Source organism: Megalobrama amblycephala, linkage group LG14, assembly GCF_018812025.1.
Source record: "Megalobrama amblycephala isolate DHTTF-2021 linkage group LG14, ASM1881202v1, whole genome shotgun sequence".
Classification (NCBI taxonomy): Eukaryota; Metazoa; Chordata; class Actinopteri; order Cypriniformes; family Xenocyprididae; genus Megalobrama; species Megalobrama amblycephala.
Genome location: NC_063057.1, coordinates 22,156,624 through 22,175,698, shown reverse-complemented (window position 1 = coordinate 22,175,698; position 19,075 = coordinate 22,156,624). Strand labels below are relative to the sequence as shown.

The 19,075-nt window shown below is 37.4% G+C and overlaps 1 pseudogene; it reads left to right on the top strand.

Annotated features, from left to right (window-relative positions):
- Positions 1-2,293: 2,293 nt before the first annotated feature.
- Positions 2,294-18,436, top strand: LOC125246005 (annotated as a pseudogene).
- Positions 18,437-19,075: the final 639 nt, after the last annotated feature.

The window sequence follows — 19,075 nt, the reverse complement described above, 5'->3', positions numbered from 1 at the left end:
ACTGCTGGAAAGGGTTCAAATATGCAGAAGATGCTGGAAAACTGATGAATCTGCAGGATCTGGAGGATTTTTCTGAAGAACAGAGCTCAGTTTAACTGCTCAGGACAAACAAGAGACTCATGAACAACCATCACAAAACACACAAACAGTCGTGGATCATCAGGTGACCACACACAGTATTGAGAATCAATGCTTCACACACTTATGAATGGGGTTATTTTAATACATTCAGCTTTTTTTTTTTTTTTTTTTTGTCTTGTGAATTATATGTAAACATTTTATGTAAAATATCTCAAGACAGTACTAAATAAAAAAATAATAATATGCATTTTGTATGATTCCTCTTATTTTCACATTTTCTGTAAGGGGTTCACAAACTTTCAAGTGGCACTGTATATACACACACTGTAAATTCTAACAAGTTCAGTTTACTTAAAAAAAAACGTTTGGAAACCGATTGCCTTATTTTTGCAATGCAAACTTAAAGGGAAAACTGAAGTTAAGTTAATAATCTATTAAAAGTAAAGAAATCTAACTCTTCCCAAGTAAATTAAGTAATATCAAGTTAGTTTAATGTCAATTCTAGTTAACATACTCTAGAATATTTACTAATCTTACTTAAGATTACACGAGAAATTCCATTTAACTAACAGTGTTATATTGTGTTCTGCAAACATCTTAAATACTATTATTCTCAACATGGCTTTAATCTGCCATTTTATGCTACGTAGACTTAAAAAAATATGTGCAATCGGTTTCCACATTTTCTTCAAGTAAAGTGAAAGAAGAATAGTATGTTGTACTGACAAAAGCTTTGTTAGTATAGTTCACTTACAGGAGAGTACTACTAACTAAAAGAAGAACCGTAGAGATTTACTTTAAATAAAATGTTATTGTCACCATTGTTGTGGTTTGCATGCTGAATGTTGAGATCTGTGTGTGGCTCAAGCGGTCAGCTGTCAGCTACTGTTACAGATACTCAATTAAAAGTTTAACAAGATGTTGATAACATATTGTTAGCACAAACATTTTAAAAATTACTACTGAATGCAAAAATTAAACATCTAACTAAACAACATTCAGTTAGAAATCAGATCATCTCTTAAAAATGATCTTTTTATTACTTCTCTTCCTTTGAAACCACAAACAATGATTTCTTGATGCGTCGCTGCACCAAAATGGAGAGAATTATAAAATCTTTAACAAAGTGCCCAACCAAAGGGAACATGAATCACCATCATGGTAAGTAAAAAAAAAAAAAAAAACTTTTTAGGAAAATCAGTTGATCTTAACTTGGGTTTTCTGAGTAAACAAGCCATTAATAGACAGCAAGAATAGCTTTTACTTTCATTTCACCGAAGTAGATCCACTCTTTAAACATAACGTTGAATCCTCAGTCCGTGTGATTCTGCACTGTGTGGAGGAAAGTCTTGGCATGTCTTGAACATTTTTTGTAATTTTACTCAAATTACATTAGTAATGGGAACTATCTGTTCTAAAATTTCAGCAACAATTACAAATTTGTAGTAAAGTCAACATTTTGGTTAAAATCAAGTAAACATGCTAGTGTTTTTATAGTAAGGAATACTATTTGAATTTACAAATGACACTGCCCATCTGTTTAGACAATCTCAGGTAGCAGGAAGTGTCTTGCATATTTAATTTTACACAACAGATTTTCGGTGACTTTCAGTAGCCATGTTTAGTTATATTGTGTAGACAAATGCAAACAGCAGTTTACAGTAACTCTCCTTCAGTTTGAGTGGGTGTATGTGCCACTGGATGTTAAATATCAGTTGTCTTGGCCCACTATTTGTCTACACAGAGTTAAAGGTCAGTAGCTGTCCATTTCTCTGTAGATAAAGATAAGAGTTTGTTTTCAGAAGATCACATGTACACTTTCATTTACTTTAAAGATCTAAGCTGATTTCTTGCATGTGATTGACTACTAAAAATTGAACATACCTTCTCATTTGACTGCAAATAAAATAATTTTGATTATTTAGATTTACATTCTTGAGTATTCCAACATTAAGTTCCTTTAAGTTCAACCTTTAAGTTCAACCCTGAATTATGTGGTCAGGAGTAAAGCTTTTGCATGTCTTTACTTGAACTGAGCCCATTTGTATTTATCAAACTCATCACAAATGGATTTTTGGACAAACTAACAAACTGCATATTAGCACAGGTTTTTGAACTCCATTGCCTACATGGTTGAATCATTAATCAGATGATCAATACAGATGTTTTGAAGGACCTCCTTTAGCATGAGAGTCCCTTTAAAAGAGTCCAGTTGATCACATGACCTGGATGATCGCTCGTCATCATGGCTCTGAATATGAGCTGCTGTTGGAAAGGGCTCCTTCTGCTCTCTTTCCTCCTGATATGTGTCAATGGACAAACAAGGCCGTGAGTTTTTAACCATTTCTGCTGAGGAAGGCAGACATGTTTTTTTTCTAAGTGTGATAAATTATTAGTATACCTTTAGTCATTGTGTCAGATACAGTACAGTCCAAAAGTTTGGAACCACTAAGATTTTTAATGTTTTTAAAAGAAGTTTCGTCTGCTCACCAAGGCTACATTTATTTAATTAAAAATACAGTAAAAAAAACAGTAATATTGTGAAATATTATTACAATTTAAAATAACTGTTTTCTATTTAAATATATTTGACAAAGTAATTTATTCCTGTGATCAAAGCTGAATTTTCAGCATCGTTACTCCAGTCTTCAGTGTCACATGATCCTTCAGAAATCATTCTAATATGCTGATCTGCTGCTCAAGAAACATTTAATGTGTACAATTGTACAAAATATTTGTGTACAATATTTTTTTTTCAGGATTATTTGATGAATAGAAAGTTCAAAAGAACAGTGTTTATCTGAACTCTAATCTTTTGTAACATTATAAATGTCTTTACTGCCACTTTTGATTGATTTAATGCATCCTTGCTGAATAAAAGTATTCATTTCTTTAATTTCTTTTCAAAAAAATAAAATAAAAATTCTTACTGACCCCAAACTTTTGAACGGTAGTGTATAATGCTACAGAAGCTTTGTATTTCAGATAAATGCTGTTCTTTTGAACTTTCTATTCATCAAGGAATCCTGAAAAAAAAAGTACACAACTGTTTTCAACATTGAAAATAATCATAAATGTTTATTGAGCAGCAGATCAGCATATTAGAATGATTTCTGAAGGATCATGTGACACTGAAGACTGGAGTAATGATGCTGAAAATTCAGCTTTGATCACAGGAATAAATTACTTTGTCAAATATATTCAAATAGAAAACAGTTATTTTAAATTGTAATAATATTTCACAATATTACTGTTTTTACTGTATTTTTAATTAAATAAATGTAGCCTTGGTGAGCAGACGAAACTTCTTTTAAAAACATTAAAAATCTTAGTGGTTCCAAACTTTTGGACTGTACTGTAAGTCTTGATGCTTTCTCCTGTATTTATTAAACTGATCTGTGTTGCACAGTAGAGATTTGCTGTTTGAAACACAACTTAAGGCATGTATAACATGACTCATCATTGATTCATCATTGATTTTTGCTCCCAGTTTAATTTTTTGTTATATTTCTTATTGTATCTAACTACACAGGCAATATTGTATGATAATTGTGTCTGGACAGATCTTTCATGGTGACGTTTCCTGCTGTGATTGAGTCAGGATCTGAGGCCAAACTGTGTGCAAGTCTTCTCAAGCCCAATGAAAGCCTTGTCATGAACATTCATCTTGTTCATGGAAACCAGAGCATGTTACTGCTGCAGGAGAAAGCCGAGGAAGAGTTTCACCGCTGCTTTAACTTCAAGGTCTGCCATCAACAAAATGTGCCCAAGATGATGACAATATAATCAAATATGTTCGTTTCAGCATAATGCATCTAGTTTTTGTGATGGCAGGTTGTAAATACAGTACATAATTTCTCATCAGGCTCCTCTGGTCGAAGCAGAATCAGTGCAGAATATAAAGGTAGAACTTCACGGAAAGGCTTTCAAGATGACCGAAGAGAGAAAAGTCATGTTCAGGCCTTACCATCCTCTGACCTTTATCCAGACTGATAAACCCATCTATAATCCAGGACAGACGGGTGAGCTGTGAATGCTTCAAAGACTAAACCTCAGTAAATAATGCTGGTGTCACTGACATCTAATACACATCAAGTAAAGCACGTTATGGTCATGCAGTGAGCTGATGTAGCACCATAGGTCAGAAATTACAAATGTTGCACAAACCAGCAGATGGTAAAAGAGTATGAAGTACACATGTATTTCACACTTTTAAACAGAAAAGAGAAGCAGAAGAAAAGATAAGGGAAGCAGATAAGTTTGAGGAGCTTTGGAAACATGAGAATTGGTCATCTAGTGTGTGTTTGAACAATCCCCTCACATTATTCAGCCTAAATACTGTAATTACAAATATCTGATGAAGTAAATCTCTTGATATCAGTATCTCTATGACTTTATTTTATATGAAATCTAGAGATGCTATAGACCAGGGGTGTCTAACTTAGTTCCTGGAGAGCCACAGCCCTACAGAGCAAAAGACATGTTCACCCAGCAGCAGAATGCAGTTGTCAACCCTGTATTTGGTCCTTAATACGCTTACGTTCACACACATTTCAGTCATTTACAGGAGTGAAATACTGACTGACTGTCCCTTACATAAGAGCTGAAGACGTCAAAAGTGGAGTTTTCTTTAATACACATTTCTATTTTACAGTAAACTTCAGAGTTGTTTCCATGGATACACACTTTGCACCCCTTGTTCAGCAGGTCTGATGTGTTTATCTTGCATTGTTGAATACACGTTTAATAAATAAACACGTTTAGCTTTTAATCTTTAATTACTCTTTGCTCTTTTACAGTATAGTAGAGTGGTTCTTGAGGTAAGAACACAAAACCGTCTGTGCAGTCATTACAAACACACCTTTCAAATCTGATTCGATTACCTATTTTCAGTAGGCTAATAAACATTTCTTCATTGATAGTCAGGATGTTACTAAATCTCTGCACTGTGGCTTTGGTGTTAAACAGGACAGTAAAGGTAACCGGATTGGTCAATGGACAAATGTTTCTTCACCAAGGAGGATTTTGCAGCGTTCTTATGAATTAAACCCAGATGCCCGTGAAGGCATGTACAAACTGAAGGCTTTTATTAGTGACTGGATGATCTCACATGGTTTTGAGGTGAAAAAGTATGGTAAGTCATTGTTGCGTGGGAAGAATTTCAATAATATGTTTGAATATTAAAATCTAATTTGACTACTGATTTCTGCCTTCTGACTTCTAGTTTTGCCTAAGTTTGAAGTTACTGTAAAAAGCCCGAATAAATTACATTTTGAAGAAGAGGAACTGATAATTGAGGTTTGCGGAAAGTGAGTGGTTTATTTTATTTCCTGCATTAAGAGAGCATTGTGTTCGTCCATTCTTGGCACAATTAAGTTGCTTGATTTAATTGTTAATTAAATCAGTTACTTACTGTAACCCCCATCCTAATATATCAGATGCTTAACTCAAGCCTGGGCTGTAGATCCGTTGCTTGTACCTTTTTCACAGATACACGTACGGACAGCCCGTAGCTGGAAAATCATGGGTGAAAGTGTGCCGTGATCATTCCCAGTCCCATCATTTTCTTTACCACTTCCATCAATTCACTCCAGTGTGTTTAGAGGAAACCATTGAGGTATATGAGTTGAAACGCAGTAATAGTGCATTGTCTTTCCTCCATTTCTCCAATTAATTAGTCAGTATGCTATGTTTGTGTTCATTCATTATAATTAGATAGAAAAGACAGGCTGTGCCATCCATACCTTAGATACATCAGTCTTTCTGAACACCACACTAAAGGCTGTCCTGCAGAATTCCCTTCATGTTGAGGCAGTGCTGACGGAAGAAGGAACAGGTGAGCTGTTGGATTTGGTCACATCCCATTACCCACATTTATTGAATTTCTCATTTTTGATGTTTTACTCTTATGTAAAGAAATACTTATTGTGGTGTTTTTACTGTTACTTTACAGAGATCACCATGAGACAATCTAAATTTGTATCTCTCACTCATGAAATTGGTAAAGTCACATTTATTGACCTTCCCAAAACATATGAACATGGATCAGTTATAGAAGGAAAAGTAAGTTTGTCTCACTTTAACACCATTGATATGTACAGAATTATTCTGTCATTTATTCCTTCAAAACCTTATTTTCAACAGATCAAACTTTCAAATTTCAAAGGCGCACCAATTCAAAACAAACAGGTTTATCTTATAGAGGATAAACAGTGGACTTCAAAACTGCTCCTAAATCTCACGACAGACAGCGATGGACTGGCCAGCTTCTCTCTCAATACATCCAGTCTTTCTGAACAGGATATTGACTTAATTGTAAGAGAGTTTGTGTTCACTTTTCCTTTGTGTTCGATTGCACAAGTTATTTGTGATTCTTTGTTATCCAGGCAACTGTCTATCAAGAGGGCGATTATTATGACCACAACAGGCCTTACATCTCTGCGGCTATAAAAACAGTTCAGCTCCTCCGTCCTGTTCCACATCCTGTTCCACATCCACACGATCCAACAAGTGAACTGATTATAGAGAATACTGAGCAGCCATTAAAGTGTGACTCTGAGTTTACAGCCACCATCAAGTATTCGTTTCTTGGAGAGACAGTTGAAGACTTCAAAACTGACATTGTCTATATGGTGAGAACATGCGCAGTATGTCCATTCTTACAGTGATGTTTTTGTTTAACAGTGATAATCGGATGCCTGTTTCAGGTCTTGTCCAGAGGAGTGATCGTTCATCATGGATATGAGAAGGTTGAAGTGAAATCTTCTAATGGAGTAGCAAGAGGCACGGTGTCATTCAAACTGTCTGTTGGTGGATATCTGTCTCCTGTAATGCAGATTCTGGCGTACTGTGTTCTGCCCAGTGAAGATGTTGTTGCTGGTAGCAGAAATTTCGACACTGAAAAGTGTTTCAAAAACAAGGTGTGTATTGTAGCTTTAGAAATGAGCCTCTTTAAAACTGTATTACTGACTCAATTCTAAAATAAAGCCTATTCACTGTATGTCACAGGTGTCTCTGCAGTTTTCTCCTGCTAAAGCAGTTCCTGGTGAGAAAAACACTCTCCAGCTCTCAGCTCAGCCTGGTTCGCTGTGTGGCCTCAGTGCTGTAGATCAGAGCATCCTGATCCTGAAGTCAGGAGAACGCCTGGATACTGACAAGGTGCAGATGCCTAAAGATTAAGTATTCAGCTGTGACAGTGTGAATCAGACTTTAGTTATTACTGCTCTGATCCATCAGTGTTTAAACTGACATCCGTTCTCAGCAGATTTAACATTAATCTTCATTCTTTCTCACCAGAATGCATTTAAAGTTTTGTTGGAAAATACATGATTTATTCAGTGTAGAATTTTTAGAAATCATACTGATAGTGTGTGAATGTGGTCCCGTCACAGATCTTCAACCTGCTGCCAGTGCAGTCGAGGTCAGATTTTCCTTACGCTGTTGAAGATGTGCATGAGTGTCTGGACGTGAGACCCCGTCGACATGTGCCGACAGACAAAGCCTATGAAACCTTAAAGGTAACGGGTGCAGTAGATGATGATTAGCAGAGTAAATACTGCACGTGCGCCCCTTTGACTATACTGACAATTAAAAGTAATTTGAATTTTCTTGGCTTTTATTGTGGTTCATCTTTTCCATTTGACAGAGAGTGGGATTGAAGATGGCAACAAATTTGGTTGTGCGAGTCCCTCGGTGTCTGTCATACACTGACATGATGTTTGACCCACCCGTTATAGGTAAATCATGTACTGGTATTACAGTTCAAGCTCTGATGTATGTGTTAGTAATGAAATATATTTCAAAAAATAAAATTGTGAGACTTGTTTAATTTGTACTCAATTATAGTGATGTGACAAAGGATTTTCTGGGGTTATTAACTTTGAATCAGTTATCGTTGGTAACAAAAGCCTAACTATTTAACTTTTGTAAAATAAAATCGACACATTAACTTTGGCGGCCCTAAAATCTAAATAAACTGAAACTAGAAAACTCTGATAACACTAAAATAATTCAGTATATGAAAATAAAATAATGTATATTAGAAAGATTTGCTGTTCATATATGACTGATATAGACTTGGTTATTTTGAGGTGCTGTTCAAATACATAAAATATAAAACTATAAAATATCACCTTTTTTCCATCGATAGGTCATGCTCTAGAGCATCCACCATCTTTTTCAATGCTTCCTGATTTTGGTGCTGGTGATTTTAGGACCACTGACAGAGATTCTCCAGTAGTTACGGTTCGGTCCGTCTTTCCAGAAACCTGGATCTGGGAACTTGTTGAAGTGGGGTATGTGAAGCGTAATCGGTATATTTAACATCACATTTATCTTATTACTCATCTTTAACCCTCTGGAGTCTGAGGCTGATTTGGGGCCTGGAGAAGTTTTGACATGCCCTGACATTTGTGCTTTTTTCAGTTGTTCATAAACATATAAATGACAAAAGTGTCATTACACTGTATTCAGCACAAACTAGGCTACAATAATATGTGAGGAACATGTATGTACATGTTTGTGTTTTTGAAGGAATACAGGGTCCCCGCGGATCCTTAAAAAGTCTTAAAAAGTCTTAAATTGTATGGAATGTCTTGAATTTTCGCAAGAGAGGTATTAAATTCCGTATGGGACCGAGCGTCCGGTTTTGTGTATTTTTTAGACGCAATTTTATAACTGACCAGCGTACCTTGAGGTCTTAAATATTTTTCGTTGCATTACCGCAAAACCTGCTATAGTCTGACAGACCCAATGACTGACTGATCATTGGACAGAAGATTTTTTTCTCGCGGTAGTTATTGAGTTGCATCATCAGAGAGAATTGAGGTAGCAGGTAGCCTTATTAGGTAAGCGCAAATGTAATGATTTATGGCTCGAGAAAGATGAATTCTCTTGGTGGTTAAGGCCGGTGCCGGTAAATGTCTACGAGGCAAACTGCAACGTTTGTAGAAAATGTTTTAAACTGGGTACAATGGGCATTACAGCGGTACACACACGCCGAGCATCTAATGGATCTTTTGCGGTAATGCGACGGAATATATACGGAATTCCGTTTTTTTAGGTCTAAAATCATGACGCATGTGAATCATGCAGATCAGTAAGATGTTTTATATGTTTTATGCATGTTATGTTTTATGTTTTAATACGTCAACGACGGAATGGTCCAGCGCCGCGCGGCGCCATCTGCAGGACAAAGGTCAGCAAAGATGTAGGAATATCTGATCAGAGCTGTACACGGATACACATTTTAAATAAATCTCTTGTGTGTCAAAGCGACTGCACGTGATTTTCGGTGCTGGAAATCCATATATCCTTTGCTGAAACAAACTCGTCATGGAGAGCGCAGCTCATGGTTGCTTAGTAACGGCAGACGCTACCGCAGCGCCCGAGCGCTTTGGAAAGGAGAAAGTGGCGCCGACGCGTTTTCCATGCGTTTTTAGACGCGACATATGAACGGTCCCTAAAAGAGTTCAAATGGGTCAACGCGCCAAATGCGAGTAGAATCAGCACTGAGACGTGACTTGTTCGGTAACTTTTTTTTATGAATGGTGGTGAGAATTTAATATATAATTTGCAACGGCTGTGATGTAATTATATAAAAAATGACGCGTCTGACGCGCTGCATGTTTGCTGTAACAGACAGTGGTGTGTTTTCATTTTCGATTCACTGTAAATGCTACTTTGTTTGTGACGTTTAATTTTGGATTTGGGAATGCAACATTCGTCATTAGAATTGTTTATAATACTGTTGTTGTTTACAAAGAGAAGTTTCAGTGTCACATGATTCTTCAGAAACGTTGATTTGCTGCTCAAGAAACATTCACTATTTATATTATCAGTGTTAAAATGCAGTTTTTGCTGCTTAACTTTTGTGGAATCCAATTTAAACATTTGTGGTAGGATTTTAAAAATAGAAAAATTAATACTTTAATTTGTCATACTTTAAAGTGATAAAGTGAGTGAAGAGTGAAGACATTAAAAATGTTACAGAATATTTCTATTTAATAAATGCTTTAATAAATAATATATTTGATAAATACATGTAATAATTTCAAATAAATGCTGTTCATTGAACTTTCTATTTTTCAAAGCAAACTAACAAATCACCATTTCCACAAAAATATGAAGCAGCACAACTGTTTTCAACATTGATAATAATTAGAAATGTTTCTTGAGCATCAAATCAAATTGTAATGATTTCTGAAGGATCATGTGACACTGAAGACTGGAGTAATGATGCTGAAAATGATCACAGGAATAAATTACATTTGATAAAATATATATTTTTATAAAATATAGAAAACTTTTTTTTATTTGTAAGAATATTTCACAATGTTGCTATTTGTACTGTATTTTTGATCAAATAAATGCGGCCCTGGTGAGCAGAAGGGACTTTTTGATTTTTAAAATCAATAATTGTTTCCAAACTTTTCGCAGGTACTTCATAATAACAATTCTATTAATACATTTAATATATTATATTATAATAATTATTATCATGATTATTAAATGCTGCTTTTTAATTTTACAGAACAATAATATGCATTATTACAATATATGACATATCTTTTAATGTGATAAATATATATTATTTTTTTAAAAAAGGTGCCGGGCGTGGCTTGGGTGCAGGGTCAGACTTTCCTGCTTTTTTTAATCTCTAGCTGATCAGTGTTTCCATCGCAGGTTTGGTCTTAAATTTCATGAAAGGTGGTATTAAAAAGGTCTTAAAAAGTCTTAAATTTAACTTGTTCATATCTGCAGATACCCTGGAATAACGTTTATGCGTGGTTATTGAAAAAACAAAAAAATTAAGTCACTGAAATAAGGCCAAAAATATATATTAAATCTGTGTTTACAAGACTTTTGGGTATTGGAGGTTGTAGACTACAGTTTTTGCTTCAGAATTATGTAAAAAATTATCATTCCTTCTCCTTCCTATAAAACAATATATTGATTTAGTTTTTGTAAGACACTTTTTGTCAAGAAACACAGTATGCGTGGAGGCGTGAATCTGCATGAATAATGGGCCATTTACACCTGAGAAGAGAAAAGAATCACATAATAATGACCTGAAATGACTTGCATATTAATGAGGCCTTTCAGTCAGGTAGGCTGTGAAAAAACCCCTCTGTAATCATGTCTCAGCTCATCATAAACAGCAATACTGTGAAATATTATTACAATTTAAAATAATGGTATTCTATTATATTCTTTAAAATAAAATGTATTTCCGTGATGCAAAGAGTCTGAATATAGGTTTTTAGTTTAAAAGCATGCACATTTGGAGAAATATTGATGGATTTTCATATGTTTGTCAATTTTCTATACAGAGGAGTTATATTTATTCTATATTCATTGTCATAACTATGAGCGCTGGTGTTTTCAATTCATACTTGCAGCCGGAGGGCGCTCTCTGTACACCTTTAGTCCACAAATTATTTTAAAGAAGATGATGACATTTCAGGAATGGTGTTTTCAATTCATACTTGCAGCCGGAGGGCGCTCTGTGTGCACATTTAGTCCACAAATTATTTTAAAGAAGAAGATGACATTTCAGGAATGGTGTTTTCAATTCATACTTGCAGCCGGAGGGCGCTCTGTGTGCACATTTAGTCCACAAATTATTATAAAGAAGAAGAGGACATATCAGGAACTGACGGCATGTCTTCCAGAGGTCGCTAACTATGGCTTTTACATACAGATAAACACTTTTCAAGACAATAAATACACGATTGAGATTATGTATGCCTGTATTGACTCTGAATTTGCCTCTGAATAGCGCTGACTCTGTGGGTGTGGCCGCATTAGCGGATAATGAGCTGAATCACAGACTTCTGACATGGCTCTCTTTTCATACAGATTACATAAACACAGAATGTTTGTTTTCGAATTTGACTTGCACGATTTAAAACCTGACATCTCAACGTTTCTTTAGACATAAGTGTCATTTTTTTTTTGTCATTAGTATTCACTAAGTTACAGTTCATTTTCTGAGAACTATCAGATTGGACTTCGTTCAGAGGGAGACGAGAGATCATGCATCGTTTTAGTTTTCTTTATTTTGCAAAAAGCACAACATTTTGTTTTTACTCTGAGTGTACACAAATAAAAGAAGACATTCTATAGTTTCAATTGATATATTACTTATGTCTCTATGACAAAAAATGACGGAGTATTTTAAGTCTGTTTTGCTGCAATGTGAAAAAAAACCTGCAAAACGCGCCGGCGCGTTTTCAGACCTCAGGGAGTTAAGCCATCATCTCCCATCACGACCACAGGACAGAAAATACATTGCTTGCTTTGCAGATTCTGAATCAGTTTTTTTAATCATCTGTGTGTTGAAACAATGGCAGAATCAAATATGCCTATTGTTGTAATTCCTCCACAGGGACTCTGGATCAGCTCAGATTCCTGTCACGGTTCCTGACACCATCACTTCTTGGGAGACGGAGGCCTTCTGTCTGTCCTCCGAAGGTCTGGGTCTGGCTCCTCCTGCTCAGCTGACAGTTTTCCAGCCCTTCTTCCTGGAGCTCTCTCTGCCTTACTCCATCATCCGTGGGGAAATCTTTGAGCTGAAGGCCACTGTCTTCAACTATCTGTCCAAGTGCATCATGGTGAGATTTCAGACTCAGTCTAATCAAATCATATCCAGTATGCCACTAATCATGTGTGGTTGATTGACAGGTTAAAGTGACTCCAGCTCCTTCATCAGACTACACTCTCAAAGCCTCTTCTGATGATCAGTATTCATCCTGTCTATGTGCTGCTGGAAGAAAAACCTTTAAATGGATCCTCACTCCTTCTGTTCTTGGTGAGTTTTCCAGTCTGAATCGTTGTTTCTCAGTGTTTGTGTCTGCTGCATCTTCACGTACATGTCTTGTGCTGCAGGAGTCTTGAATATCACTGTCAGTGCGGAGGCAGAGGCGTCCCAGACTGTGTGTGACAATGAGATCGTGAGCCGTCCCAGAGAGAGGACGCATTGACACGGTCACACGAAGTCTGCTCGTACAGGTCAGCGCACATCAAACAGCTTTAATGCTGCTTATGTCAGTATGATGTGTTGATGTGATTGTTTTATGCTGCAGGCAGAAGGAACTGAAAAGACTGAGACTCACAGCTGGTTACTGTGTCCAAAGGGTTAGTCCACAGACTCTATTTAACATCATAGCGTTACTCTGCTGATCATCGCTGATATGTGTTTCTGCCTCTTCACAGGTGACACTCTCTCAGAGGAAGTGGCTCTGACTCTCCCTAAAGATGTGATAGAGGGATCAGTCAGATCCTCTGTTTCAGTCATTGGTAACATTTACAAATACAAGCAGAAATGAGGAGATTGGGTTTGGATTATAAAATGTAGTGAGTTTTATTTGGGTTTGGTTTATAGGAGACATATTGGGTCGGGTGCTGAGGAATCTTCACGGATTATTACGGATGCCGTACGGCTGTGGAGAACAAAACATGGCTGTTCTTTCTCCCAATATTTACATACTGCAGTATCTGGAGAACACGGAGCAGCTCACCTCAGCCATCCGAGAGACAGCCACAGGCTTCCTGAAGAGCGGTGAGAGACATAAACCATGTCAAGAAAATACTAAGAATAAGAAAATACTGAGATTGTGTGTTTTTTTATATACCAAATTACACATTTTTAACACACCTGAATGTCATTCAGTAAAGTTAAATAATCAGACACATTGATTGAGTCAACCCAAACAAACTGTTGAAGTGTTAACCATCATCACACTAAACAGGATACCAGAGACAAATGAACTACAGGCATTTTGATGGATCATACAGCACATTTGGTTATGGTGATGGGAATACATGGTAAATATATTTTCACTATTTCTTTTGTTAATCTTCAGTAACAAACCTAAGAAGATGGTACAAAAACACATTTAAAAATGTGTCTCTCAGTTCAAATGATTTGTTTTTAGATTTGTGATGAATAGAATGATTTATTGAATTGAATTATATCTTCCACACCATCAGGTTGACTGCCTTTGTGATGAGGTCCTTTGGCAGAGCACAGAAATACATATTTATCGATCCAAACATTATTCAGAGTGCAAAGGAATGGTTAATAAACAGACGGGATTCAGACGGCTGTTTTCTCCAACAGGGAAGACTGTTCAACAACAGAATGAAGGTCTGTTAACATCTATAAATCTATATATATATCTTTATCTAGAACACCATAGCAACCACCTAGAAATGGCCTGGTAACTATCTAGAAAACCTGGAATCTATAAGACCATTTAGGGCCCTATTTTAATGATCTAAGCGCATGGTCTAAAGCGCACGGCACAAGTGCAGTTAAGGCGTGTCCGAATCCACTTTTGCCAGTTTAACGATGGGAAACATGATCAGTGCGCCTGGCGCATGGTCTAACAAGATTGTCCCTATTCTCTTAATGAGTAATTTGTGTTTAATACAGTAGTCAACATTTGAAGTGGATCAAAACCTTTCATTAAAGTTGTCGTAAAACCAAAATGCAATACCCGTTCTTGTCCTAGGACAACTTTTACCTTTTTTGATCCACTTCAAATGTTGACTATTATATTTGGCATGTTTGTGTGCTGCTGCGCGTGTCTGTGTGTGTAATAAGCAGAAGCATATAGGCACATATTACTAATGTAACGGGGGTAAACCTCCTCTGATCTCAAGAGATGCTCTAGCGACTGACGCTGGAGGTTGCAGCCTTTAGCCTCCTTGTTAGAGCGTCCGACTCCCACGCTGGAGACCCAGGCAAGCAGGTATGGCAGAGAGCAGGCAGAATCGTAGTCGAAGAACAGGCAATGGGTCAGGGCTGGCAGATAACAATCGTAAATCCAAAGCACAGCAAATAGTCCAAAGGGCAGGCAGCAGAGAATCATACACGGGGAACAGACAGGATCAGGAACAGGCAGACAGACAAGATAGCTAACGCTCAGATATGCTACAGGAGAATACAAGACCACGCAAAGTGTGTGAGGATGTGAGTGGCTTAAATAGTCCAGATAATGTGCTGCAGCTGGGTGTGGTGATTACTGATTGGTGGAGTGAGTGCAGGTGATTGGCAGGGAGGATTCTGGGAAATGTAGTCCAGGAAAGACTGAAACTGTGCCGGACTGAAACTAGCACAAAATACTTTGTGCACATTGTGCCATGTGTATGATAGTGCCCAGAGACTTTCTCAAGCCAACATCAAAGTTTGTCTAGATACACTTTCCTTTAATAGTTTCAGTGTGTTGCTTTATTTATCCTTTATTTCCCATATATTGCAGGGTGGAGTCAATGATGAGGCAACCATGACTGCCTACATTACTGCATCATTGCTTGAACTGGAAACTCCAGTCACAGTAAGTTCATCTACAGGAAACACAGTATAAACTAGGGCTGCACAATATATCACGATTTATTGCAAATTTTAGCGCACGCAATTTGGCAAAGGCTGCGATTATTTTATGCGCAGCTTGTCAGAGCTGTACGGCTCTGTGATCAGTAGTAAATGCTTCTCCATCTGAAAGCCAGAGGGCGCTCTTGTGCAGAAACTACAAATACGGTAGTAGATAACACGCATCATTCCAGGAAATCCTGTATTATCGCTGCTGTAGCTGAATAAACAGAAGATTGAAACGCTTTGATTGATTAAACATGACTAATAAACACACGACTGCCTTATTCTGTGTAAGAAGCCACATCATCTCACATGCTCAACTGACGTTATGGAGTGAGTTTGGAGTAAAAACGTGTTATTAAATATTGTCTTTTTTTGGACAAGATGTTAATAAATGCTTCTCATGTCTTGAAAGATGTTTGACGCGTGTGTCTTTTTCAAATGTACATTATAAGCGACTCAAACTCGCAGTGCTTTCAGATGGATTAGCATTTGGAGCCATACTTCATTGACAAGCTGCGCATAAAAAAATTATTGCAGCATTTGCGATTTCATAATCACACTAAGAATAGCGTTTAAGCACTATATCAATATTATTTTTCGTATGGTGCGATAAAACGTGCTGCCCTAGTATAAACTCGTAGAAAAATGACACTCACAGCGTTTGTTTCTTTTTGTTTTTTGTCACAGGATCCTGTCATCAGTAAAGGTTTGTCATGCTTGAGGTCTGTCATTGCAGATGTCAGAAACACTTACACCACTGCTCTGCTCGCCTACACTTTCAGTCTGGCTAGAGACACGCTCAACTCGACAGCAGCTTTTCAAGAAACTGGAGGAAGTTGCTATTTCAGACGGTAAGAGGTTTGTTTCTGATGACTTTGTTGTCTTTTATGACTGCACTATTGTACATGTGTGTCTTTTGTCCTTTAGAGTCTCTTCTCCACTGGTCTCAGTCTGCATCTGCTGATGACTCCGAGTCTCTGGCAGTGGAGATCAGCTCATATGTGCTGCTAGCCGTTCTCACTGCAGATTCAGTCTCCACAGCTGATCTGGGCTATGCTGACAGGATTGTCAGGTGGCTTGTGAAGCAGCAGAATGCCAATGGAGGATTCTTCTCCACACAGGTTACTCAAACTTCTCCACTCAAACACACTATTGCTGAATGTGCTGCTGTGAATGAGTAAAAGTGACATTACTGAACACTTTTATTTCCCAGGACACAGTGGTGGCTCTTCAGGCTCTGTCTTTGTACGCCACCAAAGTGTTCAGCTCTGACAGCTCCAGCACAGTGACTGTACAGTCAGCAGGAGACACTCACCACTTTGATGTCAATCAGGACAACAAGTTACTGTACCAGGAGAAGCAGCTGCAGAACGTTCCAGCCAAATACAGCATTGAAGTGAAGGGCTCAACCTGTGTGTCTGTGCAGGTCTGTAGTGCGTTCAGCTTCATTTACTCATACTCACTTTCTCTCTTTTGTGGTTATTCTGCTGTGAGATGATTTATGAATGTGTATTTGTTTGTGTTGACTCTCTCAGATGGCCCAGTTCTACAACATTCCCACTCCTACTGAAGCTAAAACATTGAGCATTGATGCTAAGATTGAGGGAGATTGCAAAACATTGGGACAAAATTTCATTTTGAAGTTCACTGTCAAGTAAGAACATTTGTGTTCGTCAAAAGACAAGAACTTAGAATTAGAACTTAATATTTACTGACAAATAAATCTTTACTGAACACTGTTTTGGTAACACTTTAATTTGATGGTTCCTTTTGAACCTTCTATTGACTGTAAGTATCTTTGCAACAACATCGTCCCATCATTTCCGGGGTTCCTTGAGGTTCGTGTCTCGGCCCTGTTTTGTTCCTTATATATGCTCCCTCTGGGATTAATCTGTCAAAAACATGGCGTGGCGTACCATTGTTATGCAGATGATACCCAGTTGTATTTTCCTCTAAAATCAGTTTTGCTTGACTGTCTGGACGAAATAAAATCTGTGGATGGCATCAAGTTTCCTTCAGCTGAACGAGTCTAAATATGAAGTGGTGATTTTTGGCCCATCAAAGCTTTCACTTGATCTGGGCCCTTTAGCCTATAATGTTAATTTTCAGGTTAGGAAACTTGGTGTGATTTTTGATTTGTGATTGTCTTGTTAATTATACTGGCTTTTGTTTTCGCTTATTTGTAAATTTATATGAGGCATTTAAGAATCATATCTTTTCTCTTTTCCAGATATGATGGTCTACAGGAAAGGACTAACATGGCCATTGTGGATATTAAACTCTTATCTGGATTCACAGCTGAGACATCTCTGGTGCGTTTGAGTGATTCATCACAGCTTGGAAATTCTTCCAGAATATATGCATCACTTGTGGAAAGGGTCGATTCTAAAAATGATCATCTCATAGTTTATTTGAAGGAGGTGAGAGAACAGCAACATTCACATGATTTGATGTCATTAGATTGATTCATCAACATATTATCTGTAATGTCCATGACCGATGAGCTTGTTTCCTCCTGCAGATCCCACGAAATATTCCAATGAATTACCAGATACAAATGAAACGGGTTCTTCCAGTGAAGAATCTCAAGCCAGCTGTGGTCAAAGTGTATGATTACTACCAAACAAGTAAGATTTAATATGCCAGCGTTGAATGTTTTGATCATGTGACGCACATGATCGTTTATTCAGAGTTTTTCCCTGTACAGGTTTCCATTGTTGTATGAATGTGAACATCTTCCTTTTCTTTCAGGTGATCAGTCAGAGGGAGAGTACGCCTTCCACTGTGAATGAAGTGCATCAGCCATGACAAAGATGTTTGAACACTCTAAAGTTTAAAATCATTATGTTCATTCTTTATCCTGGACAAAATGATTTCCAATAGCCCAAATTTGAACAAACCCCCAAATCAGTTTTTGGCCAACTTGACTAATGAATTCTCAATGCATATGATTAATAAAAGTGATGAAAACAAGTTATGGTGAGCTGGTTGAATTGTTGAATGTGTAGTAGCTACATGATATGGCAACATTTCAGAATCCAATGAGATTATTATGGCGACATCTTGGAAATTTTCGGACACACTTTAGATTAGGGTCCAATTCTCACCAGCTAACTATTAACTACGACTTTTGCCTCATAAACTCCTAATTACTGCTTATTAATAGTTAAGTTTAGGTATTCGGTAGGATTATGGGATGTAGAATATGATCATGCAGAATAGGGCATTAATATGTGCTTTATAGGTACTAATAAACAGCCAATATTCTAGTCATATGCATCATAATAAGCGAACTAGTTAATAGTGAGAATTAGACCCTTGTTACACACAGAAGGGACGGAGACACAGGTAAGGTTAAGATCTTGTTTATTTAACAACCAGAGGCAGATAGGCAGATTGCAGGTGAGTAATGGCAGGATAAGTTCGTGACTATGGCTGTGACTGGATCTGATGATGTTTCTTATCTTTCCCAGGGAACGTGGATGCAGGCGGACGTGGAGCAGACGGGACACGATGACACTCACGGGAGACACGGAGACACTAGGAGCAACGGAGAACGCTGGAGACGGGTAAGCAAGAGGTCCTTGAGGTAAGCATAGCAGGTATGGTGCA